Source organism: Giraffa tippelskirchi, chromosome 12 (assembly GCF_054371585.1).
Source record: "Giraffa tippelskirchi isolate mGirTip1 chromosome 12, T2T-mGirTip1v1.2.pri, whole genome shotgun sequence".
In the NCBI taxonomy this organism is placed as follows: domain Eukaryota; kingdom Metazoa; phylum Chordata; class Mammalia; order Artiodactyla; family Giraffidae; genus Giraffa; species Giraffa tippelskirchi.
Genome location: NC_137286.1, coordinates 96,084,479 through 96,101,533, shown reverse-complemented (window position 1 = coordinate 96,101,533; position 17,055 = coordinate 96,084,479).

Genomic DNA, 17,055 nt, shown 5'->3' with positions numbered 1-17,055 from the left:
CAGTCGTGTCCAACTCTTTGTGACCCCATGGACTGTAGCCCTTCAGGCTCCTCTGTCCATGGGGGTTCTCCAGGCAAGAATACTGGAGTGGGTTGCCATGCCTTCCTCCAGGGGATCTTCCCAGGTCCCCAGCATTGCAGGCAGATTCTTTACCATCTGAGCCACCAGAATTACTATATAATCTAGTAATTCTCCTCCTAGGTATATATCCAAAAGAATTAGAAACCAGTATATATACATGCATGTTCATAACAGTGTTGTTTACAACAACCGAAACTGGAAACATCCCAAATGTCTATAAGTGGATGAATATATAATCAAATCATGGTGTATATATACAATGGAATATTATTTAGTCATAAAAAGAAGTGGAGTACTGATAGATGTTACAACATGGATGAATCTCAAAACATGATGCAAAGTGAAAGAAGCCAGAAACAGAAGGCAGAATCATATCATATGATTCCACTATGTGAAAAATCCAGAATAGGTAAATTCATAAATAGAATACAGATTGAAATGCAAGAATCAGGGGGAGGGAAGAATGAGGACAGTTTAAAGGATATAGTTTCCTTCCCAAGTCATGAAAAGGTATGGAACTGTTTTGAAATGAGATAGAGGTGATGGTTGCACAACACTGTAAATGCATTAAATGTCACTGAATTGTTTACTTTAAAATTATTAATTTTATGTTGTGTGGATTTCACCTCAATTAAAAAAAATGCTTGACACAGTGGCACTGATACTGGCCCATCGTGAGTACTTGAGAAAAATTAACCATCGGAATTTTATTGTGGCTTTATCTAATAGTAGCTGCAAATGAGAAGCTACTAACATGCATTTTAAAACTGAATTTTAAAAATTAAGGTACATCCATATGTTGAAATATTCTGCAGTCATTCAAAAACAAACAAAAGGATATTTCATGATCATGGAGAATACTCAGTATGTTAAATTCAATATTTGTAAGTAGAAATACCTCAATAAATATTATGGTTAAAGTCTTGTTCATCACATTTTATATTTACTTCAAATTTTGTGGCAACTGTGTGGATCACAATAAACTGTGGAAAATTCTGAAAGAGATGGGAATACCAGACCATCTGACCTGTCTCTTGAGAAACCTGTATGCAGGTCAGGAAGCAACAGTTAGAACTGGACATGGAACAACAGACTGGTTCCAAATAGGAAAAGGAGTACGTCAAGGCTCTATATTGTCACGCTGCTTATTTAACTTATATTCAGAGTACATCATGAGAAACGCTGGGCTGGAAGAAACACAAGCTGGAATCAAGATTGCCAGGAGAAATATCCATAACCTCAGATATGCAGATGACACCACCCTTATGGCAGAAAGTGAAGAAGAACTAAAGAGCCTCTTGATGAAAGTGAAAGAGGAGAGTGAAAAAGTTGGCTTAAAGCTCAACGTTCAGAAAACTAAGATCATGGCATCTGGTCCCATCACTTCATGGGAAATAGATGGGGAAACAGTGGAAACAGTGGCTGACTATTTTTTGGGGCTCCAAAATCACTGCTGATGGTGATTGCAGCCATGAAATTAAAAGACGCTTACTCCTTGGAAGGAAGGTTACGACCAACCTAGATACCATATTTAAAAGCAGAGACATTACTTTGTCAACAAAAGTCCGTCTAGTCAATGCTATGGTTTTTCCAGTGGTCATGTATGGATGTGAGAGTTGGACGGTGAAGGAAGCTGAGCACCGAAAAACTGATGCTTTTGAACTGTGGTGTTGGAGAAGACTCTTGAGAGTCCCTTGGACTGCAAGGAGATCCAATCAATCCATCCTAAAGGAGATCAATCCTAGGTGTTCATTGGAAGGACTGATGTTGAAGCTAAAACTCCAATACTTTGGCCACCTCATGTGAAGAGTTGACTCATTGGAAAAGACCCTGATGCTGGGTAGGATTGGGGGCAGGAGGAGAAGGGGACGACAAAGGATGAGATGGTTGGATGGCATCACCGACTTGATGGATATGTGTTTGGGTAGACTCCGGGAGTTGGCGATGGGCAGAAAGGCCTGGTGTGCTGCAATTCATGGGGTCGCAAAGAGTCGGACACGACTGAGCGACTAAACTGAACTGAACTCCAGAAGCTAAAATATTCAATTTTCCAAACTAGAACACTTGGAACCCATGTCAATCCGAGATTAAATGTATTTTCATATCTTAGATCAAATTCCAGTCCAGAAACTGAGATTTGAAATCTGATTTCCACAGTTTCTACTTGAACTTGCTTTATTTCCTGGAGTCACTATTCTCTTTATGTACCACCCTCTGTCCTACCCATTCTCAGTTGCCATTCTCTTCTCACAAGGGTATTTCTCCTCACCTCTCACTTCTGACTCTCACATTTTATCCATGGTTCCAGTCTTGTCAATTTCCAGAGGAACCATCTTCAATTCCAGCCTCTTGGCTCTCGAGACATCATCCAGACTTCTCATTCTGTCTGCTGGTGCGATTATTCATGCACTAGTCTCATTTCCCCTGCCAGACCAGGGCTGAGACCTACTCATATCTGTAATGCCCAAGGCATCTGGCAGAGTGTTCTGCTTTCATTGTAGAAGGTGTTCAATAAATGTTTATGAAATTGAAAAGATTTCTGAAACAGATGGGTGACTGATTCAGACGCAAGGACATAAACGCAAACACTAGTACCTGTGTTTGAACAGACACTGCTCTGCTCTCTGCATGGTAAATGCTGCCACATGCATATTCAGTACAACATTTGTCAACACTAACCTATAATGTCACCAGGGCATGGACTGGGTCACCTGGGGATGATTTACAGTTTATGGACAAGTCACTGTTAGCATCTACCACTTTTCACTTGACAACACCGTTAAGATCCCCTTTCTTCTTGGATGCCTGTGCACCCAAAGGGCTCTTCTCATAATCCCGTGATCTGACCACCAGGTTACTAGACACACTGATCAGGTTATCTTTCTATGTATGGAATGTAGAGTTATGATCCACAAGTTCAAGGTTAGTAATATCTCTTGGTTTGCTTTATTGATTTTTCAGTTTGACATCTGAATAGTGAGATGTCTCCTTAGGGACAAGAAAGCTGAACTTTTTTTCATATATTAAATTTGTGCGGAGTTAAATTTAGGGCATATCAGTAGGGTAGGTTTGCTGGAATGAAGACACATTACTGTTTTTAGAAACCATCCTGTTAGTCACTCAGTCGTGTCTGACTTTTTGCAACCCCATAGACTATAGCCCTTATGGCAGAAAGTGAAGAGGAACTAAAAAGCCTCTTGATGAAAGTGAAAGAGGAGAGTGAAAAAGTTGGCTTAAAGCTCAACATTCAGAAAACTAAGATCATGGCATCCAGTCCCATCACTTCATGGCAAATAGATGGGGAAACAGTGGAAACAGTGGCTGACTTTATTTTTTTGGGCTCCAAAATCACTGCAGATGGTGATTGCAGCCATGAAATTAAAAGATGCTTAATCCTTGAAAGGAAAGTTATGACCAACCTAGACAGCATATTAAAAAGCAGAGACATTATTTTGTCAACAAAGGTCCATCTAGTCAAGGCTATGGTTTTTCCAGTAGTCATATATGGATGTGAAAGTTGGACTATAAAGAAAGCTGAGCACCGAAGAATTGATGCTTTTGAACTGTGGTGTTGGAGAAGACTCTTGAGAGTCCCTTGGACTGCAAGGAGATCCAACCAGTCCATCCTAAAGGAGATCAGTCTTAGGTGTTCACTGGAGGGACTGATGTTGAAGCTGAAACTCCAATACTTTGGCCACCTGATGCAAAGAGTTAACTCATTAGAAAAGACCCTGATGCTAGGAAGGATTGAGGGCAGGAGGAGAAGAGGATGACAGAGGATGAGATGGCTGGATGGCATCACCGCCTCAATGGACATGGGTTTGGGTGGACTCAGGGAGTTGGTAATGGACAGGGAGGCCTGGTGTGCTTCGATTCATGGGGTCGCAAAGAGTCGGACATGACTGAGAGACTGAACTGAACTGAGGCTATAGCCCGCCAGGCTCCTCTGTCCTTGGAATTCTCCAGGCAAGAATACTGGAGTGGGTTGCCATTCCCTTCTCCAGGGGATCTTCCTGACCCAGGGATCAAACCCAGGTCTCCTGCACCACAGGCAGATTCTTTACCATCTGAGTCATTAGGGAAGCCCTGTGTTTAAAAATGGTGTCTGTTAATTCATATTTTTAGTGGGCCAAATTTGCCTTACTTCCTCAGAGTTAGATAGCACACTGTAGATAAAGTAATAATAGAAATGACAATAATAAATAGAAGTAACAGTAGTAGAACTAGTAATAATGAATAGAAATAATAATAATACCCAGCAGACCAATTCTGTTCAAGCTGCCATAGGCAACACCATCAGCCTAGCGTGCTGACCATTGACTTAGGTAGGCAGTTGCATTCAGCAGAATTCTAATGCCAAATAGTACCACACCTAATGTTGTTTTCTGAAAATGAGATACTGATATTAATATATTATATGGAAAACTTTTAATATGCCTCTCAAAATATTCTTTAATTCCACAGCAGCAAAAGAAAATGGAAGAGCGTTTTACTGGCAAGAGAGCCAGAAAGGACTTTTAAACAGATTTATTTTGTGCTTTATGCTACAATTTGACTTATAATGTATATGATCTTAAGTCAGTTCAGTTCAGTTACTTAGTCGTATTCAACTCTTTGGGACTCCATGGACTGCAGCACGCCAGGCTTCCCTGTTTATCACCAACTCTTGGAGCTGGAGAAGGGAATGGAAAACCACTTTAGTATTCTTGCCTTGAGAACCCCATGAACAGTATGATCTTAGTAGAACATAGTAATTTTTAAAAAGAAAATGCTTTTAAAACTAAAACTCTTGCAAGTGATGGTTACTCTTGAAGAGAAAATAGCTCTCTGCCCCTTTTCTCCATCTCACCCTCCAACACCCCCATCCACACCTACACACAAATACACTCCTTCCACACTTTAGGTCAAGGCTACAGAGCTTTCACTAGCACCCACCTGACTGTAGAGTAGTCAGGATCCAAGAGGAATGCATAAGAAGCTGGGTCTATCTCCAGTTATCCTGGACAAAACTTCCAGTATTAAAAGAAATCTCTCTCTTGGCTGTTTCCTTTTTGATGGTTTTAAAAGGGATTCATTGCACTTATTACCACTCTTAATTTCCAGGGTACTGGTCAATCATATACCACCCCAGAGAACAAATAATCAAATGAGATCCAAAGTCTCCATTTTATTACACAATCTCCCATAATCTCCAAAGGAGAACTCTAAGAAAAAATAGGACAAGTGGCTTTAGACCCGAAGTCACACTGGAACTTCCTCCTTCCTCCCCTACCCACCACTGAATGGAAGACCATGAGGCTCATAGAGTTGGTATAACCTGTCTTACTACTCAGATTCATGGCTGCTAGTCTAGCTGCATGGGAATTCTGTTTTCTATGTGGGGAGAGACAACACAAAAAATCCAACTTTGACAACAGGAAGACATATCTTGATTTATTTTTCTAAAAGGAATGAATATGGGTTATGGCTGTCTAATCCATTTCCACTCTCTCCCCTGACGCTTCTATGGGCAAAGACACTGGCAGGACAAATGCTAGGACCATGGGCATAATCTGTGTCTGTGGAATGGAGAAGTCCAATAGCTAAACGCTGCTTTTTTACCTTAAATTACAGGAAAAACAAGGCTTTGGGAGTTTGCCTTTAAATCTTCTTCACTGGATATAAAGTATTTGAAAAAAATTTCAGTTTTAAATTTAAATTTCCAATGTTTTACCTTTGGATGGAAGGTAATATATTGGTCAGGGTTCTCCAGAGAAATAGCACCAATAGGAAATATATAAATATAAATAAACAAATACATTTGCATACATGAAAGATTTATTATAAGTAGTTGGCTCTTGAGAGTCCCTTGAACTGTAAGAAGATCAAACTAATCAATCCTAAAGGAAATCAACCTTGAATATTCATTGGAAGGACTGATGCTGAAGCTGACACTCCAATGCTTTGGCCATTCATATGATTATGGGGGACATAAATTCCCAAGATCAACAGGGTGAGTTAGCAAGCTAGAGACCCTGCAGCAGAGCCTAGTTCCAGTCTGAATTTGAAGTTCTGAGAACCAGGAGAGCTGATGGTGTAGTTCTAGTCCAAAGCTCAATAAGTTCAAGATCCAGGAAGAGTCAATGTCCCAGTTCAAGGACCGTAAGACAGAAAAACATTCTGTTACTCTAGCAAGGTCAGCCTTTTTTATTCTATTAAGACCTTCAACAGATTGAATGAGGCCCACCCAGAGTTGTTGTTCAGTCGCTAAATCATGTATGATTCTTTGTGACCCATGGACTATAGCATGCCAGGCTCCTCTATCCTCCACAATCTTCTGGAGTTTGCTCAAACTCATGTCTATCGAGTCAGTGATGCTATCTAACCATCTTATCCTCTTCCACTCCCTTCTCCTCTTGTTCTCAATCTTCCCAGTCTTTTCCAATGAGTCAGCTCTTCACATCAGGTGCCCAAATACTGGAGCTTCAGCTTCAGCATCAGTCCTTCCAATGAATATTCAAGGTTGATTTCCTTTGGGATTGACTGGTTTGACCTCCTTGAAGTTCAAGGGACTCTTGAGAGTCTTCTCCAGCACCACAATTCAAAAGAAGGACCATAGCCTTCTTTATAGTCCAACTCTCACATCTCTACAAGCCTACTGGAAAAAACGTAGCTTTGACAATACAGACCTTTGTCAGCAAAGCTTTTAAATACCAGAGTAACGAGAGTAAGTAATATCCAGAGTAAGGAGAACAATTTGCCTAGCTCAGTCTACCAATTCAAATATTAATCTCATCCAGAAACACCATGACATTCAGAATAATGTTTGGGGAAATGTCTGGATACTCCATGACCCAGTCAAATAGACCAAAATATTAACTATTGTAGAAAACAATTAATATTTAAAACTCAAATTTCTCGTCTGAGAGCCATAAGTATTATGGTTCCATCGGCCTTATAAGTCACTTACTATTCATATATTCTTATTACAGAATGGCAAAGAAACAACTTGATCACCTACTTTTTAAGTTGTTAAATGATCAAAGCAATGTTTCCCATTTTAATTACAGAATAAGTTTTACATTTGCACTTTCTTACTTTTCCACTCTACTAAGCCTCTTTCTTTCAAAGAACGCCTCTCACAGGAACTGACAACTTAATATTCAAGCTGTTTTTGTACTTTCAGCTCTGGATAATATTTTGATGAAAGACCTGCAAGTACATCAAGTTACTGTCCAGAAGTCTCATCAAAATTCTGGATATAATGATGCCATTTTCAATGGGTTCTGAAGAGGTAATAATTAGGTTTCATTAAACATAATAAATATTAATGCAAGTCAGAAACAAAGTACAGACAGAATTGTACTATACACATTAATAATGCAAAGGTTTGGGCTGGGACTATATGGAGCTCCTCAGGAATGATAAATGGTCAAAGACAACACTGAAGATCTCTGGTTTACATAGAGGTAATTCTCTTTTCATGTGCCAAGGGCTTCCCAGGTGGCTCAGTGGTAAAAAATTCGCCTGCAATGCAAGAGATTCAGGTTTGATCCCTGGGAAGATCCCCTAGAGAAGGAACCCACTCCAGTATTCCTGCCTGGGAAATCCCATGGACAGACGAGCCTGATGGGCTACAGTTCATGGTCTAACAAAGAGTCAGACATGACTTAGCGACTAAATAACAACTTAAGACTGAAACAATATGAATAGTCTAAAAGTACATAACCAGATTTTCCTTCAGCTGTGAATGCAAAAGGAATTGAAAGGTGTTCAGTGTAAATATTTTTTGAGCTTAATTTCTTTAGCTCTGTGTACTATTTAAATAAGAATCATGAGGTCAGGAGATGGCATCAAACAATACCAAATGTCTAGGGACTTAGGGACTTAAACAGCAATGTATAAGGATGTATGAGGTCAGGAAGGGTGAATGTCTTCATTAAGGATGGTTCTCAGCAAAACTCACACGAAAGTTTAAAATTAGAAAAAAAAATAATAAACCATAATTTATTACCACTACATACCAGAATGGGTTTCCCAGGTGGCACTATTGGTAAAGAACCCACCTGCCTATGCAGGTTAGACATAAGATATTCGGGCTCGATCCCTGGGTCGGGGGGATGCCCTGGAGAAGGGCACAGCAACCCAATCCAGTATTCTTGCCTAGAGAATCTCATGGACAGAGGAGCCTGGAGGGCTGCAGTCCATAGGGTCACACAGAGTTGGATGTGACTGAAGTAACTTAGCATGCACATACCAGAATGGCTAAAATTAAAATGACTAACCACACCAAGTGTTGATGTGGATATGCAACTCTTGTTAAGGAGAGGCTGAACCCAGGCACCTGGGTCTCCCTGGAATTGAGAGTCAGAGTAGGGGCTGATCAAGATCAGTAGAATCCTTAAACTGTCAGTAACATAGTGGAAAATCTCTCATACCACATTTATCCTGAGAGAGATAATAAACTTTCAGGGTGTCACCACAATCACTCAATAGAGGAGCATTAAAGTTTCTAATAACCTACACCATCCACTTAAAAGCTGGAATCTAAAAATGGATTCCACATTGAGAATTTATGTTGAAATAGTCTTTAAAATCTAGTAGGAAATCATTTCAGCAAATGGTGCTGAATATACATTTGGACAAAAGTAAACCTTGAGGCTCACTTCATACAGTATATAAAAATGAGTTCAAAACAGATCTTATGCCTAAACATGATAGGTAAAATCATCAAGCTTGCAAGAAAAAAAAAAAAGAAACATTGGAGAATACAATAATGACAGATGACTTTTAGGTAGGCAAAGATTCCTTAAACATGATATAAAAAGCACACATGAAAAGGGAATAAATAAATTGTACTTCACCAGAATGAAAAACTCTTGTTCATCAAAAGCCACCATATCATGAAATTGAAAAAGCAAGCTACGGATGCAAAGAACATATTCTCAGCAACATATGTAACAGATGACTTATGCCCAAAAGATGAGCATATTTTTTAAAAAATATGAGTCTATAAGGAAAAATGCAAAAGACCTAAGTAAAAACAGGTTAAATAAGTTTAAACCATAATTAGTTACCACAGCAAAAAACGATGGCTAAAATGAAAATGACTGACACCCCAAATGTTGGCAAGGATATGGAGGAATTGGAATTCTATTGCTCACTGGACTTTAAAATGATACAGTCGCTTTGGAAAATATCTTGGAGTCTCTATAAAACTAGATATACACATACCATATGACACAGTTCCAGCAACTTCATTAGGGCATTTATGCAAGAGAAATGAAAACATATGTGCATACAAAGACATATCTATACATATGTTGATAATATCTCTATTCAGCTGTTATTTATAATAGCAAAGACTTGAAGATAACATAAACGTCCATCAAAAGATGAACTGATAAACAAACTGTGGACCATCTATATAAGACTACTGCTCAGCAATAAAAAGGAATGAACTACTGATATCCCCTACAACACAGATGCACCTCAAAAACATTATAGTCAGTGAAAGAAGCCAGGCATAAGAAAGTACATATCCGTATAATTCTATTTATATCGAATTCTAGAGCCAGTAAAACTAACCTCTAGTGACAAATTAGATCAGTGTTTGGCTAGGGCTGTGAATGTGGACACTGACTACAAATAGGCATGAAGGAACTTTGGGGGCTGATGGAAATGTTCTATGTCTTGATTGCAGTGGCAGTTACATAAGTGTTTATAATTGTCAAAACTCATCAAGCTGCATACTTAAAATGAGTTATTTTATATAAATTATGCCGCTGTTTAGTTGCTAAGTAGTGTCTGACTCTTTTCGATCCCTGGAGGTCGAAGCCTGGAGGGCTGCGGACTATATAGCCTGCCAGGCTCCTCCATCCATAGTATTTCCCAGGCAAGAATATTGGAGTGGGTTGCCATTTCTTTCTCCAGGGGATCTTCCTAACCCAGGGATCAAACTCATGTCTCCTGTTTGGCAGGCAGATTGTTTACCCCTGAGCCACCTGGAAAGCCCAATATCTCATTATAAATGATTTGTTTTTATAAATTGGCTAATGACTGAAACAGGCACTTGACAAAAGAAGATTTCCAAATGACTAACAAGCATGTGAAAATATGCTCGATATCATTATTCACCAAGGAAATGAAAATTAAAACCACAATGAGATGTTGGTACAGAACCATTAAATGGCCGAAATTTAAACATCTGACAAATTTTGGCAAGGATGTGGAGTGAGAGGGAACAGAATACACCCAAAGTACACTAACTTTCAGGGGAAGCCTAGAAGTTTTCAGTTCAGTGTGAATGACAGTCTGGAGCAGGTGCCTGTACAGAAAATAAGGAGAGTCAAGAATATCCCATGAGTTCCCTCCAAGGACCTTATACTATATTCAGATTCTGGACTAGAGAACAACTTGGTCCCAAATAAGCAGAATTTTCAATGATTGTCATTTGCTCTCTCTAATGGCTCACCAAGAATTTCTTTACCAACAAAGTGCTTCCTTCCTGCCACGTATTTCTGTCTTAGAGCAAATCTACTTTATAAGGACAAAGTTTATTTCATTCCTGTCTTAAACAGGTTACAGTCAGATTCTTGTCGCCCCATAGTTCAAAGTATCGAATTTTATAATATAGTTATTTGAGAAAGAAACTCTTAGATTCTTCTCTAGAGTATGAACCACTATAGGAACTGGCCATGAAAAGTATTCGACAAATATGTGTTTTTCTCTTTTGAATTAACTAGTACAGAATCAACTTCACTTGGTGAATGTCAGTTTTTCTGAAGTAGGATACAGGTTACTCATATAGTTCCTTTACTCTTTGAAACGCTAGGGTTGCTTAAATATAAAGGAATGATGAATGGAATATTTGAGTAAAGATGCCAAGGAGACTGGGGCTTCCCAGGTGGCCCTGGGAAGTGGTAAAGAGTGTAAACTGGTAAGGAATCCACCTGCCAACAAAGGGGAGGTAAGAGACGTGGGATCGATCTCTGGGTCAGGAAGATTCCCCTGGAAGAGGGCATGGCAACTCACTCCAGTAGTCTTGCCTGGAGAATCCCATGGACAAAGGAGCCTGGCAGGCTACAGTCCATAGGGTCACAAAGAGTCAGAAACAACTGAAGCAACTTAGCACGCAAGTACGACAAGGAGACCACTTGTTTATAATGAATGGAAGTCCTGGCTTCCATTCAGCATGCATCTTTAAAGAGGAACGTCTATCTCAGTCCTTTGTAAACTGGATACAGTACCAATTAAATGGTACATTTCCTGGGAAGAACAACAACAAAAATCCTAATGTATGAGACTTTCCACTTTCTTTGAGAGATTGTATATTCCACAAAAGAGCCCTGGTATTTGACAAAAAAATAAGAAGTTCCTTACAGCATGTTCCATTACCAGCCAACCACTCTTTGCTCTGTCTGCTTTCCATTTATCTCTTCCTAGATCACATCTTGCCTGGAGAATCCCAGGGATGGCGGAGCCTGGTGGGCTGCTGTCTATGGGGTCGCACAGGGTCGGACACGACTGAAGCGACTTAGCAGCAGCAGCAGATCACATCTGTCCCCCATTCTCCATCTGCAAAACAGACTGGATCTGATGCTGCCCTTTTCATGTTTTTGCAGTAAGCATTTTTTGAGCACTTGGTATGTGGAAGACCTGTATTTGCTTGGGCTCTCAAAGTATGCAGGATAGAGCCTGTCAACAATTTTGTGAGACGGATTCTATCCTCAGAAACATGATATGAAAGTAAAGAAATGTGTTTAGATTGCGGTTTGATGAGTTGTTTATTATCTAGCAGCAGCGTGCTGTTGAGTTGGATATAGGCACTGCAACATGGATTGCACTGTGTCTGCATTCCTCTCCACAGAGAGAAAGCAGGTCCAGAGTCAGTATTCATGAGCTAGTCCTTTGATTTCCTTGATCCTCAGAAATCTGTTCTCTTCCAATCTGCAACCCTTCCCCAGGCTCTGTCAGTCTCTAGCAAGACTGGAGATTGAATCCTCAAATATCCATGATCTTGCTGTAGGTTAAAATTGCTATTCACATCTGTCAGCTTCTGCTTAGAAAATGATCTTTCACCTGCCAAGAGAGAAGCCAGCTTTTTCCAGGCAAGGTGCCCGTCACCTTGAAGAAGATATTTTAAACCTATTAAGGAAATCAAATAAAGGAACAATGCTGTAGGAACATAAGTGGAACAAGATGATTTTAATAAAAGACTCTAACTTTAGTCAGTGCTAGGGACTTTAGGAGTCCAAATATTACTTTAGAATCTTTTCACCTAAATTTGAGATAGATCTCTTGTTTCATTAAAAAAAAGAACAAATCTGTATTGGATGTTCTTACATACTGAATGTTTCTTTAGTAAAAAGGAGTCTCAACAAATCAAGTGTTTGACCTCTGCTGCTGTCACTAGGTATTTTTACTCTTATTTCAGTAGAAGACACACAAGTATTTAGAGATTCCAATGGATTTTTAAAATTGATGCATAATATGCATAGAATAAAGCATGCAAAGTGTGAGATTTGCTTAAAGATGGAAATACGAAGCAAGAGGGAAGCATTTTGTTCGCAAAGAAATTCCTTGTGAGCCCTTGTGGAGAGTAAATGAGAATCACTGAAAATTCTGCTTATTTGAGACCAAATTCCTCTCTACCCCAGAATCTGAGTGAAGTAGAAGGTCTCTGGGAGGAACCCATGGGATATTCTTGACTCTCCTCGTTTTCTGTACAGGAATCTCCTCCAGACAGTCATTCTCACTGAAGTGAAAACTTTTAGGCTTCCCCTGAAAGTTAACCCATTTCTCCAAAGAACAAATCTAGTTGTGAGGCTAGAAGGACTGATACTGAAGCTTCAGCTCCAATACTTTGGCCACCTGATGTGAAAAGCTGACTCATTGGAAAAGATCCCAATGCTGGGAAAGATTGAGGGCAAGAGAACCGGGCAACAGAAGATGAGATGGTTGGATGGTATCACCAACTCAATGGACATGAATTTGAGCGAACTCTGGGAGATAGTGAAGGACAGGGCAGCCCGGTGTGCTTCAGTCCATGGGTCACAAGGAGTTGGGCATGACTTAGTGACTGAAAAACAACAAGTTGTGAGGCAGGTCTTTTTTATAAACTGAAATCTGCTTGTCTTCAGCTTTCTCACATTGTTTCCTCTCAATTCTTCTCTCTGGAAAAACAGCAAGTAAATCTGGTCTTTTCTATATACAATTACCTCTCAAATATTTGAAGGCAGCTAATTGTCTCCCCTTAAAACTTCCACATGCCAAAGTCTCCTGTTTTCTTTGTTTTTTAATGTTTACTTATTTGGCTATGCAGGATCTTGACTGCGGCATGTGGGACCTGGTTCTCTCACGAGGGATTGAACCTGGGCCCCCTGCATTTGGAATGCAGAGTTTTAGCCACTAGGCCACCAAGGAAGTCCAAAAGTTTCCTTGTTTTTTGAACTGTCTCTTGAAGAACACTTCTCTTCTTCTTGACCATCTTGTCTTAGAACCTTTCAATTTTTCAGTGTCCTTCTTAAATTGGGGTGCCCCAAATTGAAAGCAATATCCTGCTGTAATCAGACCAGTGGAAAACCCAGTGGGATTATTATTTTCTGTGATTTGGACACTATCATCTTACTAACGCAATCTGGATTTTTTTTTTTAATTTTAGTAACTATTGATACATCAAATTGTTGGCTCCTGCTGGGGACAAGCAAAACTCTCAAATATTTTTCATGTAAATCAGTGCCAAATTCTATTTTTCCATTCTGTACTTAGGCAGTTGTTTTTAAAGGTAAACGCAGAAGAGAACATTTTGGTTTTGCCTATCATTCCAACCTGTCAAGACTACTTTGAATCTTGATTTTATCATCAATCTGATTCATTCTCTTTTCCAGCTTTCTCTCACCTTCAAACTTGATGAAATATCTTTTATGTCTTCATCAAGTTATAGAAAAAAAAGCCAAACAGGACAGAACTCTGTAGCTTGCCTCTAGAGATTCCCTCCAAATTCATGAACTTTCCTAGCAAATATTTTGGAATACTTACTGTATACCAGAAACCATGTCAAGAGAAAAATAGGTTAGTTAAATATATGTGTATATACATATATATATATGTATATATGTATATGTATATGTATATGTATATGTATATGTATATATGTATATATGTGTATATATGTATATATATGTGTATATATATACATATATATATATATGGTCTCTGAAAAAATAAAACAAGATATAGTCTCTGATTTTAACTTTGTTTTTCCATTTAATAGATTGTACACTGCTATTAATATTTTTAGGGTGAGGATCTTAAAGCAATAATTATTCTATAAAATTTTGATTTTTTTCCATTATATCAGACACAAGAATAACCTGGAGACTTGATCAAATACCTAATTAAGCCAGGATATACTAAGTCTCTGGTAGATCTCTATACCTAGAATGTTATCAAAAGAGAGAGTAAATCTGACCAACATTTATCTTAATAAAACTGCCTGGATCCTTAGTGATCATCATATTTTTTATAAAATGGGGCAGCAAATATAGTCCGGGCTTTCCTGGTGGCTTAGTGGTAAAGAATCTGCCTGCCAACGCAGAAGACATGGGTCTGATCCCTGGGTTGGAAAGATCCTCTGGAGAAGAATGGCTACTCACTCCAGTGTTCTTGCCTGGAAAATTCCATGGAAAGGGGAGCCTGGCAGGCTACAGTCCATGGGGTCACAAAGAGTCAGATGTGATTTAGTGAATAAACAATAACAACAACAAATATAGTCCAGCATCTGCTAGCTGTGTGACCTTGAACAAATAACTGATTTCTCTGACACTGTTTCTCCACCTGCATTGTGTTAAGAACAATGAATACATCACAGAGTTGTTATGGGGAATGGAATTATTTGGATATGTAAATTATCATTAAAAATTAGTTCCCTTTCTCCTAAAAGCTCATTCACTATTTGACAGTCTCTTCAAGATTTTTTTCCAGATCTCAATCTTGTTAGTCTATATTCTTAATTCAACTACTTCCTCTTTTGCCAAGCAGGACCACATTTCTCTGTTTCCAGGGTTCAAGCCCTTCCTCATTCTCCATGATTTTGCTGTGAGATCTCAGAAGGCTGAGATCACACCTGTGGTTCCTTCTGGGCTCTGGGACGTTCTTTTCTGGCTCCAGAAATGAGAATGCTTCTCTCATGTGACCAAGTCCCTTTCTACAGCTCCTCAGTGACGTTGGGCTACAGTTTCTTCATTATATGTTTTTCTGCAGCTTTCTATTTGAATTCTTCTCTCCTCTCTGAAAACCATGAAAGTAAAAATAGGAGCTAAGTGGTTTTGCCTACTTTGTGAGATCAACTGAGATTAGCCATGCTAACTTTAAACACTGATGGATCTATTAGCCTTTTAAACTCTAAAAGATTAAGATCTGTTAGGCTTGCCAACTTCACAAGCTAATGGATCTATTCTCATGAATTTAATTTCAAACCATCTATCAGGGAGTATAGTCTCACAATTGGTGTCATCCAGTGCTTTTCCAAAGTCTGGTTGAGAGAAATATTAGCTGTATTTGTAATGGGTTGCCTGAATGTTATGGAATCCTCACACCTCTCTAAGACTATATTACTTCCATCTTCCTGCCCATCTCCCAAATTTTGTTTGTATATTCTTAGTAACTGCACTCAGCTTGATAATGATTATGTTTTATTCAGAAAATATAATTTCCATAGTAATTTGGTAATCATTCAACAATTAGACATATTCAGTGGTCACCACTGGCCCCTTCCCACCATGGTCTTTCTATTCCTGAGTTCTTCATTTTGAGTGTGTTATTAATAATTATCTGGACTTTTTGTCAACTTGTTTCTCCAAGAAAAGTCCTTGTGTCTGGGATTCTGAGCTGCTTCTCTCTTGAGAAGGTCTGCCTGTGTTCATTACACTTGAATGACATTTGCACTTGGTATGACATGCTTTGGTCACACTACTTTCCACATGTCTTGATATAAACTGTTCCACTGTCTTCATCAAGGAAAAGTCTAAGGCCAGCCTGATTTATCTCCCCCTATATGGTACTTTCTTTCTTTCTGGACACATTAAGAGTTATTTCTTTTTGTTCAAAGTAGCTTAGCTCTGCCATGTATCATTATGAACAATCTGTATCAAAATTTTTCAGAATCTAGTCATCTTCTAACCTGTAAATTTTTCATTTGGTGGGGGTAAGGAGGTTCTCTTGTATTTTATCATTGAATACATCATTTATTCCATTTTTTTGTTTGTTTCTGAACTTGCAGGTTGTTAATTATCTTTATGTAGGGCTCTCTTTTCTATATTCTATAACATCTTTTTTCTACTTTCTCTACTTTCTGTATTTGTTATATTAATTTTTAGCGATAATCTCAAGGGTACCATAAACCACATCCATTAATAAGATGGAAAACTTAATTGATAAATGTCATGTGGGTTCTGACTGCCTCACCAACCAGCTGTTTGCTCATCTCTCTCCCTCCTGGGCCTCCCTATTCTCTGAGACATAACAATATTGAAATTAGGCCAGTTAATAACCTGACAATGGCCTCTTCCTCAAGTGAAAGAAGAGTCACATATTTCAAACATTAAATCCAAAGCTAGAAGTGATTAAGCTTAGTGAGGAAGCCATGATGAAAGCTGAGATAGGCTAAACACTAGTCTTGTTGGATGCCTTTCCTTTGTTTCTGCATTTTCTCACTTCTCTGATTAAACTTATTCTTTGGCTAAAGTTTTCCACAGATAAAAGGCAGGCAGGGGACATAGTGGGGTGAGGCTGAGGAATGACCATAGGACCCTGATCCTTTTCAAAATGGGTAAAAAGGATTTAGAATATTACATAAACTTAGTTGACACAGCAGTGGTAGGGTTTGAGAGGATCAACTCCAATTTTGAAACAAGTTCTACTGTTGGTAAAATGTTATCAAACACCATTGTATGTTACAGAGAAATCATTTGTGAAAGAAACTGTCAGAACTTA